The sequence below is a fragment of the Sminthopsis crassicaudata genome, chromosome 5, assembly GCF_048593235.1.
Source record: "Sminthopsis crassicaudata isolate SCR6 chromosome 5, ASM4859323v1, whole genome shotgun sequence".
Lineage (NCBI taxonomy): Eukaryota > Metazoa > Chordata > Mammalia > Dasyuromorphia > Dasyuridae > Sminthopsis > Sminthopsis crassicaudata.
In genome coordinates, this window is record NC_133621.1 from 305,257,512 (window position 1) to 305,275,569 (window position 18,058).

At 44.9% G+C, this 18,058-nt stretch overlaps 1 protein-coding gene across 9 annotated transcripts in view; it reads right to left on the reverse strand.

Moving 5' to 3' along the window:
- Positions 1-18,058, reverse strand: part of PPP6R2 (protein phosphatase 6 regulatory subunit 2) — a 124,120-nt gene that overhangs the window by 86,244 nt on the left and 19,818 nt on the right. For 2 of the 9 annotated variants that reach the window (XM_074271986.1, XM_074271979.1), the window contains exon 1: positions 15,030-15,186. The exons of 4 other annotated variants lie outside the window; for them this stretch is intronic. The gene's annotated coding sequence lies outside the window, so the exon portion shown is untranslated. Of the gene's footprint in view, positions 1-15,029; positions 15,187-18,058 lie in introns of those variants that run through there. 3 more of the 9 variants (XM_074271985.1, XM_074271975.1, XM_074271984.1) reach the window with 2 other exon arrangements.

Sequence of the window (18,058 nt, forward strand, 5' to 3'; positions counted from 1 at the left end):
TTGTCCAATTTGGTCCAGTGTTCTAAGTTATCAAGACCTTATTGAATCCCAGTGGAGATATTCCAGAGATTTGTGCTTGACCCAGAGCTATGTAGCATTGGTATCAGTACATTTTATAAAGATATAATGGTATATAGTTAGTTATCAAGGTAACTACTCTTCCCAGCTCTGTGTAATCTGCAAATATGATATGCAGACTATCACATCCTCATAAAATGTACAGATACAAACGTTAAACAGCCCAAGGCCACATGCAAATTCCTGGGGGACCTTCCACTGGAAACATTCTTACAAGAAGATACCTAAAATTCATGGCTTCTTTTAATGAGTCCAGTCATTTGCCAGTTTCAAATCAATCTCAATTATCAATGTGAAGAAATCCAAATTATATTCTAGTATCAGAAATGTATTAAGTTTCTGTTGGCTTCAGTTTCCTGATCTTAAAGAAGAAAAATAATAATAGTAAACCCCACCTCCCAGGGTTGTTGGAGGATCAAAATGACAAATGAGTGTGGATGATTGTGCCAGTTATTGTGCGTATTTCACTAATATATCATAAAATTCAAGTTCTTTCCTCAATTATTAATTATCTACCACATTATCATCCAGTCCACACCCCTTCCAATCTCTTCACTAGAACAGCATGACAGAGTTTAACAAATGCTCCACTAAAAAACAGGAAAACCAGATCCACAATGAGTATCCCTTGAACTAAAAGCCAACTAACCCTGTCCCAAAAGGGCAAAAAGTAAGTCTGACAGAACTGGTTCTTGGTGAAGTTAGGCTGCCTGTAGCATTCATTGCTTCCTTCTCTAGAGGCTCATTAGTCATCCCTTAAATAACTTCTAAATACAGTCCAGAACAAAATCAAATTCAATGACCTTGAGTGTCATCTCCTTGTTGAAACCCAAGGTAACATCTGCCTTTCTCCTCCAATAGCAGACTTCCATCATCCACAGCCTTCTGACAACCCCTGACAAGCTACAGTCACTTCCAAAGGTTCTTTCAGTACCAAGAAGGTCATACTTCTGGGACAGGGGACTTGGAACCCTGGTTATCAACTTGCTATTAATCTTTATGATCTTTATATATACTTTATGATCCTATAATGGATAGGCAATAGTTTATCTATAGAGTGATGAAGTGATCTGCCCAGGGTCACACAGCTAGTAAATGTGTGAAGCTGGGAACTGCCACAGAGATGAATTGATTATAAAGTAAAGTCAACAGAGCTAAAGAGAGACAGACAGACAGACAGACAGACTACAACAATGGAAACTGAAAAAAATCATCACAAAAAACCCAAACAAATTAAAAAAAAAAAAAAAAAAAAAACTGAAAATAATGTTGCAAAATTACAGAGAACAAGCTGGCCCCAAAGAAGAGATACTCTTCCTACTCTTATTCAGAGGTAGGAGGTCCATGAGTGTAGAATATTACATACAATGTCTGTATATTGCAACAACAAGATTATGGGATAATTAACTGTGATGGACATGGCTCTTTTCAACAATAAGGTAATTCAGGCCAATTCCAATAGACTTGTGATGGAGAGAGTCATCCATATCTATAGGACTGTGGGGACTGAGTGTGTATCACAGCATAGTATTTGCACCTTTTTTGTTGTTTGCTTGCTTTTTTTATCTCATTTTTTTTCCCTCTCATTTTTTTCCTCTGATTTTTCTTGTGCAGCATGATAATTGTAGAAATATGTTTAAAGAACTGTACATGTTTAATTTATATTAGATTATTTGCTGTCTAGGGAAAGGGGGAAGAAGGGAAGGAGAAAAATATGAAAAGTTTTGCAAGGGTGAATGTTGAAAATTATCTTTGCATGTATCTTGAAAAATAAAAAGCTATTATTTTTTAAAATCACATATAATGTCAGGGGTTTTTTTATTTTTATAGACAATGATTATTTTAGCTGATTTTTTTTTTCACTTTTGTCTTTAAAAATCTTTTGCTACAAGGAATGGCTCTCTGAAAAGAGGAAGAATGCTGGAGGAAATCTAGATAATATAAAAAAAGATATCTATTTTTTAAAAAAAGGAGAAAGAAATGATAAAAGTAACTCTTGAGAAGTTTGGACTTCTGAAGAAAGCTAAGAAGTGAATTTGGAAGAGGGAGAAACTTAGGGGAAAAAACCTGAGAATAAGTTAAGAAAACTGGAACACCAAAGAACACAGATTTAATATGGTGGACAGCAAGAATTAAATAGTAAGGATCTGAAGACTCACGGGGAAAAAAAAAGAAAGGAAAATGTAAATGGCAAGGCAAAAAAAAAAAAAAAGTCATTAAAACAAATTGGCAAAACAAGAGCTTAATGAGAAAAGGGAAAGGAAAGATTGTGGACATCAAGTGAAGAGGTAAGAAATGGCTCCAAAGGTCATCCAAGGTCCTTATAAATGAAATTGTTCAAAAAAACAAGGCAAAGAACCTCAGTCTGTGTGGGAAGCACTGATAATTTTAAAGCAATTTGCACTGAATGTCCTGCTTTCTCCCACATTTGTCTTTTGGTAACAGCCAAATGGCTGCTATCTAGGTCCCGCGTAGGCTGGTCTTTCCCCAAGAGGAGAAGGTGAAGGGATACTAGGAACTCTCTCCACACTCAAGGTATTCAGGAATAAAAGGATTTCTGAGATAGTCATTTTATCTCTCCCTCAGTTTCAACTGTAAAATGGGAATCATAATAGTACATCTCTCCCAGGATGGCTGAGAGGATCAAATGAGAAATTATTTGTCAAATATTTGGCACAGTATATCCATCAATTGGGGAATGGCTGAACAAGTTGTGATATATGATTATGATAGAATACTATGCTATAAGAAATGATGAGCAGGATGCTTTCAGAAAAACCTGGAAAGACATGAACTGAAGCAAAGTAAAGTAAGCAAAACCAGAACACTGCATACATTAATAACAATATTGTATGATGATAAACTGTGAATGACTTAGCTTTTCTCAGAAATACAATGATCCAAGATAATCCCAAAGGACTCATGATGAAAAATGCTAACCACCTCCAAAGAACTGATGGAATTTGAATGTAGATTGAAGCATACTTTTTTTTTTTTAATTATTTTATTGGGCTTTCTTTTTTTGTCTCCATTTTCTTTTATAATATGACTAAAATGGAAATATGTTTTGCATGACTGCACATGTACAAATTTTATCAAACAGTTTGCCTTCTCAATGAGGGAGATAAGGGGCAGTAAGAGAGAATTTATAAATTCAAAGTTGTTTTTTAAAAAAGTTTTAAATTGTTTTTATATGTAATTGGGGAAAAGAAAACATTAAAATTATAAAAGAAAAAAAAACAGTGCAGTACTTGGCACACTGTAAGCATTATTATTAGTATTGCTATTTCTAAGGAAAAAAAATGGAAATAGGATTCTAGTGGAGGGGAAGAGAGTGTAAAGTGGAGAAACTGATCCTTGTGAAGAAACTATAAAGTAGAAAAATGTCACACACTCAGAAGGGAAGTAAGCAAAAAATCAAGTCTACGTGGGGTAGAGCTAAAAAACAAATTTGAGGCTCAAGAAGGGCACTGGATGTTCTGAGGAAGTAGCTGCTGACCTCTAAGGAATGAAATAATGTAGTCACTTAAGCTTTCTGGTGAAAGATCATCCAGGAAGGATCAAAGGAAGAATTGAAAAGCAATAATGGCTGTTAACTCTGTTTAGGGGAAATAAAGGCAGCAGTTTATGAACCAGGTGACAGCAATAGGGAAGTCTATTATCTTCCCAGGGTATGTAGGAATTAATGGATACATGGAGAGATGCACGTAGGGATGGATATGAAAGATGGATGGATGGAGAGATGAACAGAAGTTTGGACAAATAGATGGATGGATGGCAGTTATTTTGTGCCAGGTACTGGGGGTACAAATTAAAAAATGAAACCATCTCTACCCTCAAAGAGCTTTCATTTTTTTTTAATTGAAGCTTTTTATTTTCTAAATATATGCATAATTCTCAATATTCACCCTGACAAAACCCTGCGTTTCAAATTTTTTTCTCCCCCCCTTCCCCCCAAACCCTCTCCCAGATGGTAAACAACCCAATATATGTTAAACATGTGCAATTCTTCTACACATATTTCCACAATGATCATGCTGCACAAGAAAAATCAGATCAAAAAGGAAAGAAATGAGAAAGAAAACAAAAGGCAAGCAAACAACAAAAAGAGTGAAAATACTATGTTGTGTTCCTCACTCTATCCCCACAACCCTCCCTCTGGGTACAGATGGCTCTCTTCATCTTGAGATCATTGAAACTGGCCTGAATCACCTCATTGTTGAGAAAGCCACATCCATCAGAACTGATCATCATGTTGCCATGTACAATGATCTCTTGGATCTGCTCATTTCACTCAGCATCAATTCATATAAGCCTCTCCATGCCTCTCTGAAACCATCCTGCTAATCATTTCTTATGGAATAATAATATTCCATAGCATTCATATACCATAACTTAGCCATTCTCCAACTGATGTGCATCCACTCAGTTTCCAGTTTTTTGCCACTACAAAAAGGGCTGCCACAAACGTTTTTGCACATTTAGGTCCCTTTCCGTCCTTTATGATCAAAGAGCTTACATTCTAACAGGAAAAGATAATACTTATGAGTGTTGGCCAGGAAGGAGGCATAGAGGAGATATGGATGCAATTGTCACATCCTTTCCCATAGCAACATTTGTATTGATTTAATTGCTGTTCCCTGAGCAAGAAATGGAAAGCTTGAGGCAGAATAGGTAGGGCAAACAACAAGATTTCCCAAGTCCTGGAGCTCCTGGCAGATGCTGAGACACATAAAGGGCAGACCTCAGTTGTCAGTCACTCACAGATCTGAATAGCTCAGTCCTGGGGTAGGAATCCAAAGCTCCAAAGCAGTCTGGATTTCCTAATGGATGGCAGGACTGAGATGCAACTAAGATGCCACAAAGAGTTTTCTCAGCCATGTAAAACAGATGCCCACCAGTCACTTCTGGTGACTCATATGAGGAAAACCAAAAGAGACAATGCAGCAAGAGACCTCCAAGGGAAATGCCAGGGACCTCTGCCTAGCCCAATAGTGATAACTATGTTATTAATGGCTTTTTAAAAAGACATAGCTACTCATGAATTGAGGAATGGATGAATAAGTTATGGTATGTGAAAGTAATGGGATATTATTGCTCTATAAAAAATGATGAACAAGCTGAGTTTTTAAAGCAACTGATGCAGAGCAAAACAAGCAGAACCAGAAATATATTGTACACAATAATAGCAAGATTATGCAATGATCAACTATGAATGACTTGATTCTTCTCAGCAGTTCAGTAATCCAAGACATAAACTTTGGATAGAAAATGCCATCTGCATCCAGAGAGAGAAATATGGAAACTTATTTTTTCTTTTTCTTTTTTTATTTTTTTCTCTCATAATTTTTCCCTGTTCTGATTTTTCTCTTCCAACATGATTCAGAAGAAAATGTGCAATTTTAAAAATGAATGTACATGTATAACCAAATATATATATATATATATATATATATATATATATATAATAAAAGAGGAAAAGATTAAAATATTAATTTAATTAATTAATTAAAAATTAAAAATTAAAAAGGCATAGCTTGCATGCCCATCTTGATCTACAGCTGGAAGGAATAGCATCCAAGTCTATGGACAGAATCAGAATCTAAAAAGATCCAAAAAGCCAGGCAAGAGCATTAAGCTGAATCAAAGAAGATGAAGTTCCATAAGAGTACATGGAAAACTTTCCTCTTGGATTCAGTCCAAACTGGAAGAGGCATGGTTAGGCCAGCCCCTAAAGGGCTCATCCTTTTATTCCCTCTTCTTCCTCCTTCTCCATATCCACATCTGCAATGAGGTTTCCAGCCGGTACTGCTCTTTCCAAAGCTCCCAATGAGCTTCTTGGCCAAGCCTATGGGCTCTTACAATCCTGATGCATCCTGAATTCTGAAATAGGGGATGCTGGTGCCCACCTTCTTCCCTCTGGGCTTTTGTAACTGGCTCTCCCCTGCTTCTCCTCCTTTTCTTCATCCATGTCAAACCCACCAACTAAATGTTCCACAGGCTCTGTCCTACAACCTCTTCTTTTCAGTCTAGACTCTCTCTTGGTGACTTCGTCAGCCCCCACAGGGCTCAATTCTCCTCTCTAACAGAAGATCCCAGAAACTTCTTTATTCATCCCTAAGCAACAGTCGCACAGCATGAAATGCATCTTGGAGACCATGAACTAGAGGTCCTGGCAAGCATCTCAAACTCAAGAGAACCAGAACAGAGCATATTGTCTCTTTCCTCCCAAGCCTTCTTTTGCTACCTACCTTCCCATCCTCCCAGTGCCTGAGGCTGGCAACCCAGGGCTCATTCTCAACTGCTCCCTCTCACTCATCCCTCACATGCATCCAATCTGCTGCCAAAGTCCATTGCTTCTACCTCCTACAATCTTGGCAAATCCATGCCCTCCTCTATCCTGACAGAGAATGTCATAGTTCACCTCACAGTTAGTTTCTCACTGGTTTCTCTGCTCATTCAAGTTTCTCCCCATGCAAATCTAAACTCTAGTCAGGTACCTAAACTGTATGTCTGACCATGGCAACATGCCGCCCCCCCCCCAAACTTCTTCAATGAACTCCTTTGATTCCCTACTACCTCTATGAGCAACTATTAATATCTTTGTCATTTTAACTTCTCATAACCTGACCTTTTTTTCCTTTTAAGACTTCTTAGATTTTATTCCTATACCAGCCTACCTGCTGTTCCTCACCCAGACTACTCCATTTCCTAACTCCATGCCTTTGCAATAGCAGTCCCCTATATGTGACATGTTCTTCCCCTAACTTTCACTTCAAGAGCTTTCCTGGCTTCCTTCCGGCCCCAGGCAGCTTTTTCTGGTTGGCCTAGATGACTGCTGCCACCTTCCCTTCTCATATTACTTTCCTTCTCTTCTGTATGCATCTTAACATATGTAGTTGTCTCCATCCTTAGAATAGAAGTTCCTTGAAGACAGGGATTGTTTCTGCCTTTCTTAATATTCCCAGTGCTTAGAATAATATCCGACACATGTATAACCAGAAAAAAAGCAATATTCTATGCAGTACTTTCAGTCCTACTGAATTCTTTTCTTGGGGTTTTCTAAGCAAAGACACTAAAATCATTTACCATTTTCTTCTCTAACTCATTTTACAGATGAAGAAACTGAGGCAAACAGTGTCACACAGCTAAGTATCTGAAGCTAAATTTGAAATCAAGTCTTCGAGACTCCAGGGCTGGTGCTCTATTCACTATACCACTTAGTCCTGCCTAACATATAATAAGCATATAATTCTGGCTGAATGACACTTGACTGAAAATAAATGTAGGAAAAAACAAATGCAATAATGACAATATTAGTTATTCATATTAGAGAGCTAGTATTTTTATATGGTACTTTAAGGTTTGTGAAGCACCTTACAAAGCATTCCATCTGATCCTGTTTAAACCCTGAGGTAGGACTATTATTTTTATCCCCATTTACAAGAGGAGGAAACTAGACTGAGAGAGGTTAACTGATTTGGCTAGAGTCATCCAGCTAGAAGTGGACCCCTAGAAGAACAGCCTCTTTCCTTCAAATTCCAAAACCACCTGGGCAAAAAGAGGAAACATAAAGATTCAAGAACTCCCAAGCCTGACCCCAAAGCATAGCATAGCAGTAACAGGGGACTTTAGTTATTGATATGTCTGCTCGAGTCCCAGCAATGCTAAAAGCAGACCAGCTCATCTTGGCCACTACACTAGGATTGGATAAATAACTTCATTATTTGGGGTGAAGCTTAATGTTTCCCAAGCCCAATGTCTTACCTAAGAAAAACATTCATGGCACATGGGCACAAGGGATCTGAGTTACCCAGAAATCTCTGGTCTATTTCATTTCTTAACCAAGAATATTTATTTCTCAACATTGTTCTCACAAAATTCCAGTGGCTTTAAATAACACTCAACATGAGGATGAAATACAGAGCCCTCTGCTTGGTACTGAAAGCCTTTCCCTGACCCTCTCTAGCCTATCTCTCTACTACACACACCCAGATCCAGGCCAAATGATCTTGTGCTGTCCCTGCTAAATGACATCCCACCTTCTAGCTATGTACCTTCCTCCCCTCTGCCATAAGTCCTTTCCTGAGTCACCCTCAGCCATCAGGGCCTCCCAACCACATGGAATCACCATACTTTTCTATCTCCAATATATATACATGTTGACTTCCTGACAGAATGTAAACTCCTGAATAGCAGAAACTGTTTCCTTTTCTCTCTGCATCCCCAGGACCTAACACAGCACGTCTGCTGTCCATGCCTAAAAATGCCTCTTGACCCACCGCTGCCTTAATAATGACACCCTTCAAAGTGAAGGATCCACAAAGGAAAAGTTCTAGACCAGATTTCCACTTGCTGGAGTGGGAAACACAGGCTTGGAGAAAGTAACACTTCTACTCAGACTTGAGACTGAGAAACAAGCTGAGGATGTTTGGGGAGTTGATTTCAAAGAGTTCAGAAGGAGGATGGCCACCTCAGAAGGATGGATGCCACCGACAAATAAGCCCAGGAGAGAGGAGCCGCTCTTGAGAATGACCCTGAAGTCATGATGAGAAACATCTGATGTGGAACCCAATTCTGAACTGTCTTAGGGGGCAAAGAGAAGTGCACAGGGAATTCAACAAACATGTTAGATTTCTTTTTAAAGATACAGACAAGAGCAAGAGCAGATAACAAAAGGATGAGTGGAAGAGCCTCAAAAGATCCTACCGAAATTGTCAGGAGTGCTAAGGCTCAGAAGGATGGCTAAGGACAACAAAACAGGATATTTTAGAAAGCTATGTCAGATGAAAGGAAGTATCAAAAAAGGGATGGGAGTGCTGCTCAGGGTGACTGGGACATTCATTTTGCTTCTATAGTTTCTCTGCTAAAGAAAATTATCTTTGCACTGGGAATGTGAGAGCCAAAATGAGATTTCATCCTCAAAAGAAATAGAGAGACAAAAAGAAAGTAGCTGCCTGCCACGAAGAATTCCAGGATCTTGGCCCAGGTGAACCATCTCCTCTCACACTGAGAGAGCTGAGCCCTCACTGTTGACATATGAAAAACTATGAAGAACAGGAACTCAGGAGTGGATAACAGCAAAGTTCCAAGTGCAGAGGGCAGTGATTAAATTCAGTAAACTACAGGCCAGGAAGCTTGGCCAGGTCATCTGGCAGAATGATAGAAAGGATCTGTAGAGACAGGTGGAGCAACAGCATGCCATGGAAAAAGAGCAAGATAGGAAAAGGTGGCCACAGGATCCTACCTTTGCCACTGTACTCAACCTCTCAATGTACCCAAGTGTCTCCAAGACTGTGACTTTCAGGAGAGTTGACAGTTTGCATTTATAGAGGGAGTCTGCTTATTAGGAACTCAATAACACCAATAAAATCACAAGTCTGGTCCAAAAGGAAGAGATGATCCCTGTCAAACTGCTAGGTTAAAGGATGCTACAAACTTTGCTTACCCAAGTTTTAACAAAGCATTTGGCAAGGCCTCTCCCACCATGCTGGTAGACAAGCTAGAGAGGTACAGACTGGGTGACAACATGATTAAAGGGAGTCAGATTTGGCTGAAGGACAAACCTCAGGGAGAAATTAGTTGTTCAACAGTGGATTACCCTCCCATCTCTAAAAAGAAATAGAGGGGTGGGGCAGTAGATAGAGCCCCAGCCCTGAAGTTAGGAGGACCTGAGGTTAAATCTGATCTCAGAAACTTAATGCTTCCTAGCATTGTCTCTGGTCAAGTCACTTAACCCCACTTGCCTGGGGAGAATATCTTCTCACATCTCTTTTTTGGGACCAACCTAGTTCTTTATGTTATAGAATTCACTTTCTTCTTCAAAATAAAATAAAATGTGATTAAAAAAAAAAAAAAAGTTCAATGTCAACCTAGAGTCTGGTACCTCAGGGATATCTGTTTGGCCCTCATGTCTCAAATCCTTATTCCTGACTTAGAGAAAGATTTCGATGGCATACTTCAAATTTGGAAATTACTCAAAGTTAGGACATATCACTAATAAGATCTGAGGCAAAGCTAAATCCCAGTGTGACTTGAATTAAATAAAATTCAATGGGGATAAAGTAGATTCTTACCAGCTTTCCCAATATAAGATGGCAGAGTCCTAGATAGACAGCGGCTTCTCTGCAAGAAGCACTGGCATGGCAGTGGCCTGCAGGCTAAGGCAAGAACAAAAATGGCTAATAATATGATCTTGGGCTGCATGAAGAGAGACTGGAATAAAGAGATAAGAGTTCCTAGTCTGCCTTGTCTCTGGCAGAACACTGATAAACTTGAAAGCTTGCAGGGAGGCTAACCAGGGCAGTGAAGGTTCTTGAGTCCAAGGCACATGAGAAATGGTTTAAGGAAATGGGGGTGGGGGGTGTTTAATTCAGATATGAAAAGACTCTAGAGTCCAAAGAATGAAGAGACCCCGGTGTTGAGTTCTACTATGCAAAAGAGATTCATTTTGTTTGGCTCTGGGTACAGATAGGTAAATTGAGGTTCAATGTTGGGAAAGAACCAGAGGAGCCTCCCCAGTAGCTGGAAGCTACTTGTCCGGTATATTACAGAGAGATCTTTTCAGTTATAAGCTGGACCATGAAGGTCTGAAGACTTCATTTGATTGCTCACCAGATGTTCCACAGAAGATTCTTTTAGATCTCTAGAGAGCTGGTGTTCCACAAGCAGCCTGTCCTCTGAAGGAAGGATCTCAGCACAGAGGCTAGCATGGCCAAGATGCTATGGATGAGCACTTCCTGCCACTTTGCAGATAGCTATTGGAAATGCGCACAGGAGCCCTCTGCATCCCCAGATAAAGGGGCACAAAGGTGAAGGCTTGAATAGCACTATCTCACCAAAAATCACTTTGAGGAGGTACCTGGGATCTTCATGTCAATCTGAAATGTAGCATCTTTCTGTTTGGGGGCCTCTATTTTAAAGAATGTTCCTCAGATCCCCATTCAAAATGAACTCTTTTACCAAAGTCATGCTGGCTTTGCCTGGGGGGCAAGATTATCTACCGAAGACAGAATTCAGTTCCGGTAACTCAAGTTATCCACGAGGCAATTCAACATCCCAGCCTACACACCTAGGTCTTCAGGGAATTCACTTCAATATAAATTCATACAATACAGGCCAATACAGGAATGGAGACTGATAAGATACTGTTCTTTACCAATCAGGTACACAGACCCTGGAGTGTTACAATGTAAAGTAAGATAACAAAAAAGACCAATGGAGTCAGGCCCTCAAGATTCATTTTTAAGGATGCATTTTTTTTTGGTGGGGGAAGAGAGGAAACACTTTTCAGAACTGATATTATTTGGTTTTTACCTCAAGTCTAAGTTTATGGGAAGAAATAAAGGAAAGAAAATGATTTCACCCTCATTTTCCTCAACGTTTCTTAATTCAATAAGACTTCATGATGTAGTATGCTGGCAAGCAGATCAGATGTTTGGTCACCTCTCTCTAGGAATAAATCTTCTCAAGATGACAATTTATACATACAAATGAACTGAGGAGCCAGAAGACTTGGGTTGGTATTGATAGAACACAATCCCACAGTGATCCCAATCTTAAGAGTCTATGTGACCCTGAACAATTTACATATCTATTCTGTGCCTCAGTTTCTCTCCTTGTGATATAAGAATAATAATACTCTACTAAACCACATCTCTAAGGCATTATGAATAGGAAACTGTGAACATTTTAACAGACTAAAAGATTAGGCAAAAGTTATTCTCATACTGCATTAAGATTTTCATAAAAGTACTTTTGGGGGGGGGGAAATCATAATTCTAAATTTTCATTATCTTAAGCCAATCAATCTAAGGCACCACATTGCCTGCCAAAAGCACTGGTTCTTAAGACTGCTGAAATGGGATCACAAGAAAAAGGCCTCAATGTTAACTACATTCTCAGAACATTTTTCACATTCACTAATTAAAGTCTCTAACAATTTGCTTACACCTTACTCTTCCAAATCAATTCTACAGGGTAAATTCTAGGGGCAAAGCCAAGATGAACTTGCCATTTCTGCGCTAAATATACCAATGAAAATAAATGCTACTCTTGAAAATTACCCAAGAAACTAAAGCTTATTAGCCCAATAAATCTAAAAATTAAAAGTAAATGGACAAAACTGATGAGATGTGCCCCCAAATGAGAAACTCATACGCTACATGACTCCCAAACAGGGGCCCAAAAGAAAAAAGAAGGATGCTCTGGCCTAGGGCTTTCTAGTACCAGGCCCTAAGTACAAGGGGAATAATTCAGGGAGAAACCCTCTTAGGGGAGGATTCCCTGAGCATTTCAAGTACCACTGCTTCCCAGAGAAGCACCAAAAGCTGGCCTGCCTTCAGACCCAGCTTGGAAACAAGCCCCGAAACCGTGACATTTTTCCTCCACATAATTTTACCAAAGATTTAACCAACCCCACCAGCAAACACTGGGAAGCGTCTCAGAATCCTAGAATCCCAAGCGCTGGAAGGGGCCTCCATGGCCATCTAGTCTAAGCAGCAACTACTTAAAGGGAGAATTCTCTTTAATATAAATTTCACAAATGACATCTGCTTGAAGTTATATGTGGTAAATGGCAGATTGAAAACTGAATTCTGCAATCTGTTTTCTACTAGTAATGATGCAGCCTCCAAAGAAACAGAATGCAGGAGGTGGTAAAGGCTGACAGAAGTAAACCAGGAACGGGCAGCGGGCCCCCTCGGCTGGGGAAGCCAAGGGGTTCACAGGAACGGTTGAAATGGCCTTCAGAAAAAGCCAAGCAGCGAAGCCAGACACCAGCGGAGCCACGGGGAACAAGGCCTTTTCCATGGGGCGCTTCCCTCCAAAGCAATCGTGCTCTTTGCTAACCGTCTCCAGCTCCTTCGGTGACACGACTTGCGATGTCATCGGGGAGGCCCCAGGAGGCATCGCCACCCGTTCCATGGCTCACAGCGTGCGGGTTCCCAGGATGCCATTCTCCCGGCGTTGGCTCTCCGGGGTCTCGCAGCCAGGAGGCCTCCCCCCCCCCCCCCCCCCCCCCGCGGGGCACGGACCCGGTCCTGGGGCCGCCGGGCCTCAGAGTCTCCTGCCTCCATTCTGAAGGTGCAGTCCGGCTTGACCAGGCCCCCAGCATCACCATCCCCCAGGAGAGTTTGGGACATCAGCTTACTTCTCCCCCTCCCTCAAGAGTCCCTCAGCGAGTATTCATATTGAGCCCCAGAGAGGGACCATAGGAAAAGCATCAATAAACCCAAGGGAAGCCCAAAGGGCCCAGACCAGGGGGAAGGGAAGGTCTCCGGCACACCCTCGGCTCTGGGGGAGCCACGAGCAGAAGTTCAAGAAGGACCCAGGCCTTAAAGATCCAAGGGAACCCAAGAGTCTTTCGTGCAGTCGAGGACCGTGAGGAAGGGAAGGAACAAGGTCCACAAGGAATCGCCAACGGGGTCAGGGGTCACCGGAGGAGGAAAAGCCCCGGGGGGGGGGGGAGGGGCGCTGAGGAGGAGAACTGACTGAGGGGGCGGCTCAGGCGGACAGTGGGGCGGAGAGCCCCGTGTGCCCCCCCCCCCCAGCACAGCCAGAGCCAGACCACCTGTGTGGGCAGCACTCGGAGCCGAGCCCGTTCCCTCGCAGGCACAAAGCAGCTGAGAAAGGGGGCGTAAAAATGGGGAGAAAAAGGACTCCTGGCTGGTTCCCCGGGGAGAAGCGGTCAGTGGGACACACCTACTGGGGGGGAGGAGGGAGGAGGAGGGAGGATGGGTGACAAAGGTCAGGAATAAGGTCAGCGCCAGTCCGGGCATCCAGCCCGGGAGAGGGAAAGGAAGCAATGACAGGGGGAGCCCCCGGGGCCGGACCCAGGAGGCAAGGGCACAAGCGGAGGAGCCAGGGGCCCTGAGGAGAGCCAAGGGGCAGGTGGGGGGAGGAGCAGCAGGCCGGGGAGGAGGGAAGGGACCGCAGCCCGCTGCAGACAGGTGGGGAGAGCGGGGCCAGAGGCAGGACACAGGGCCGGGCAGTGCCCAGGGCAGGGGCGGTGACAGGACACAGGGCCGGGCAGTGCCCAGGGCCGGGGCAGTGACAGGACACAGGGCAGGAGCAGTGACAGGGCAAAGGGCTGGGCAGTGCCCAGGGCAAGGTGCAGGAAGTGACAGGGGCAGTGCCCAGGGCAGGGGCGGTGACAGGACACAGGGCCGGGCAGTGCCCAGGGCAGGGGCAGTGACAGGGCACAGGGAAGGGCAGTGCCCAGGACACAGGGCAGGGGCAGTGCCCAGGGCAGGAGCAGTGACAGGACACAGGGCAGGGCAGAAGCAGGACACAGGGCAGGGGCAGTGCCCAGGGCAGGGGCAGTGACAGGGCACAGGGCCGGGCAGTGCCCAGGGCAAGGTGCAGGAAGTGACAGGGGCAGTGCCCAGGGCAGGGGCAGTGACAGGGCACAGGGCCGGGCAGTGACAGGACACAGGGCTGGGCAGTGCCCAGGGCAAGGTGCAGGAAGTGACAGGGGCAGTGCCCAGGGCAGGGGCAGTGACAGGACACAGGGCAGGGGCAGTGCCCAGGGCAGGAGCAGTGACAGGACACGGGGGCTGGGCCGGGGCGCAGCACAAGAGGCGGCCCCAAGAGGAGGAGCAGGAGGTCCGAGGGGCAGAGGCCCGGAACAATGGCCGTGACAGGGACAGGGACGAGGCAGGGCGGCCGTGGAAGGGGGCGGCGGTGACGGGGGCGCCCCGAGGGCGGGGACGAGGGGCCAGACAAGGGCAGGGGCAATGACAGGCCGGGACGCCGCAGGGGGAGGGGGGTCGGTGACAGCAACAGGTGAGGTGACAGCACCGGAGCCGGCCCGGAGGGGGGAGGGAGAGGAAGCAGCGAGGGGGGAGGGCAGGGTGGCCGCGCGGGGGAGGTGACAGGCGCGGGGGCGGCCGCGAGAGGGGGCAGGTGGGGAGAAGGGCCCGCCGCCCCCCTCCGCGCCGGCCCGCCCTTACCTGCGCCTCAGTCTCGGCGCCGGGTTCCGGGCGCTCCGCGGTGCCCGCGGCTCCTCCTCCCCCGCCGCCGCCGCCGCCGCCGCAGGCCTCACCGGCTCCGCCGCGGGTTCGGGGTTCAGGCCGACTCACTCCAAAATGGCGGCTGCAGAGGCGCCTGACACGCGCGCGCCCGCGGCGGCGGGGCGGGAGCGTGGGGCGGGACTGGGGGCGGAGCGAGCGAGAGCGCGCGCTGTAGGGCGGGACCTACGGCCCAGGCCCCGCCCCGTTCGCTGGGGGCCCCTGCCCTGGATGCCCAGGACTTCCTTCCCACCCTGCGCCGCGCCGTGTCAGGATTGGGGGCTGGGAGATGCTGGACCCTCAGAGTGATCCTGTGTGGCTGCCTTCCAGAACTCCTCCCGCGAGCCCCTCTGTGAGTGGCCGTGTCCGCTGAGGCTGCGGGGGTCCTGGTGGAGCCGGACCCTAAGGGAAATAAAGCATGCGGGGCAGGGGTCCAGGGGCCGGGGTCCAGGGGCTGGGGGCAGGTGCGGCGCCTTGCCCACAATCAGTGTTGCGCTTTCACGGGAGTCCCCGAGGAAATGGCACGCCTGCCCGCGGGCCTCGGGGAGCACCGAGTCTGCAAACCCTCCAAGGCGCACAGCCCTGGAGCATCCATGGAGGCTGGAGGGTCACGCCTTTGACCGAGAACCTGCAGCCACCGGACCGGATCTCCTGATCCACCGCGCATGTCCTCTCCATCCTCCCCACCACCACCACCTGCACGTGGGCCTGCGCTCTCCGAGGGGCCAGGTATGGGATACCAGGCTGGGACCGCCGCGGCTGCCCAGGAAGGGGCTACAGCTCCGACACCCCGCCGGAAAAGGGCAGCTCCCCCAGGGCAACGTTCCAAGGGGCCGAGCACCTTGCTCTTCCCCGGAAGGCAGGGCCCAGGTCACTCTTTTCTTAGCCTTCCAACCCGTCACCGCACTGGAACAGGCCCCACCTGCACACACGCCCCCCTCTGGCTCTGCAGGCCCTTCAGCACTTCCACACAAGCCCATAAACTTGGCATTGAAAACCTTTCTGAGGCTACGCCAGCCTCTCTCGTGGGACTTAAATATTACTTCACTCTACTTTCCAGACAAACTGACCCACTTGTTTTCTCCTCACGTGTGAAATTGCAGCCCCCCCCCATTCACCCAGAGATTGTATTACTGAGCTTCTATCCAAAGAAAGCCATTGATAAGAAAAAATTGCCCATATAGTCTCAAATAATCGGAACAGCACTTTTTGTGATGCAGAGGGAATGAGCAGGGCCAAGTAAACGCTCTATACAGTGCCCGCAAGAACAAGAACACCAAAAACAAAAACACACACAAACAAACAAAAAAAAAACTCGGGGGTGAATGTAACAAAATTATGAAGACCAAGCAGGATTTGCTGAATGAAGATAGGAAGACAGTCCCAGTCCACTCCTAGGCAGAGGGGAAGAGTCCTATGATTGTCACAGGCTGCAAAGGTTTCTTATCTTTTTATACTGAATTTCTTTTTCTGCAAAAAATACTATTTGTCCTACAGAATGGCTCTTTGGGAGGGGAAGGAAAGAGGAAGAATACGTGGATCACTATCAAGATGTAAAAATCAAGGAAAATTTATTTGTAAACAAAGAAATGAAGGCCTCTCCTTTTAAGAACAAGATTTTACTAGTGTTGAATGACTGCAAAACATGAAATTTCCAGTTAGCCTCATGTTGAATCACTCAAAGGAGATACAGAAAGCACAACCACTTAGATGCTCTGCCTCAAAACCGGAAGAATGGCAAAAATTACAAATCAAGGCAAAACATCTTTGGCATGTTGATGGGTTTTGCTGCCCAAAAAAAAAGAGCAAGAGTTTGAGAGACCGACAAGAGTGCAGCAACCACTGTGAAAGGAATCACTTCAGTGCAGCCCATTCGATGGATGGGTGGTCTCTACCCAGACACTCCTAGAGAGGACAGGACCTTGGGACTCAAAGCTGCCCAGTCTACACTAGCACAGCTCATTGCCAGCAAAGTTTCTCCTAATACTAGGCCCAGATTGCCTCTTTGCAACCTCCATCTATTCCTGGTTCTAGTTTCTGAGACCAAACAAAATCTTTTTCTTTTTTTTTTTTAACATTTTATTTTTTCAAATGAAAATCCACCTTGACTCCTTCCTATCTCCTCTCTACCTCCTATCTACTTGAAAGGGAAGTACAGTACAGTCAAGCTTCCTGCCTGGAGCCAAGTGTGAAAAAGCTCCATCCCTCAATCTGCCCCTTGGGACCATTGGTGGTACCTGGACAAATTCTTTTGAGACACTTCACGACACTGATCTGTCACCCCAAACTTTTGGGGTCCACTTCCCAACCTCAACAACTGCATTAATAAAGAGTTCCTGATTCTTTTTGCAAAAAAAAAAAAAAAAAAAAAAAAAAGGTTTTTTTGTTTTTTGTTTTTTGTTTTTTTTTGGCAAAAGGTAGATTTATTTAGGGGAATAGGTTACAGAAAATGAAGGGAAACGATAGAGTAATAAATATGAAATAAAATGGGGGAGTATATAAAAGACAAATTCCTCAGTAGAACTCACAGTCATCCAGTAGAACGGGAAGTGTCCCATGAGGTTGGGGCATGTCCTTAGGTGTTAGGCTAAATCCTGGAAGGGACTTAGCACTTTAAAAAACTGAGTTAGCTGGATACCTTCTTGGTGGAATTGTAAATGCATCCAACCATTCTGGAGAGCAGTTTGGAACTAAGCTCAAAAAGTTAACACAAACTGGTCATATCCTCTAATACAGCAGTGTTTTTATTGGGATTATATCCCAAAGAAATCTTTTTTTTTTTTTTTTTTTTTCCTGAGGCTGGGGTTAAGTGACTTGCCCAGGGTCACCCAGCTAGGAAGTGTTAAGTGTCTGAGACCACATTTGAACTCGGGTCCTCCTGAATTCAGGGATAGTGCTCTATCTACTGCACCACCAAAGAAATCTTAAAGGAAGGAAAGGGGTCCACGTGTGCAAAAAATGTTTGTGGCAGC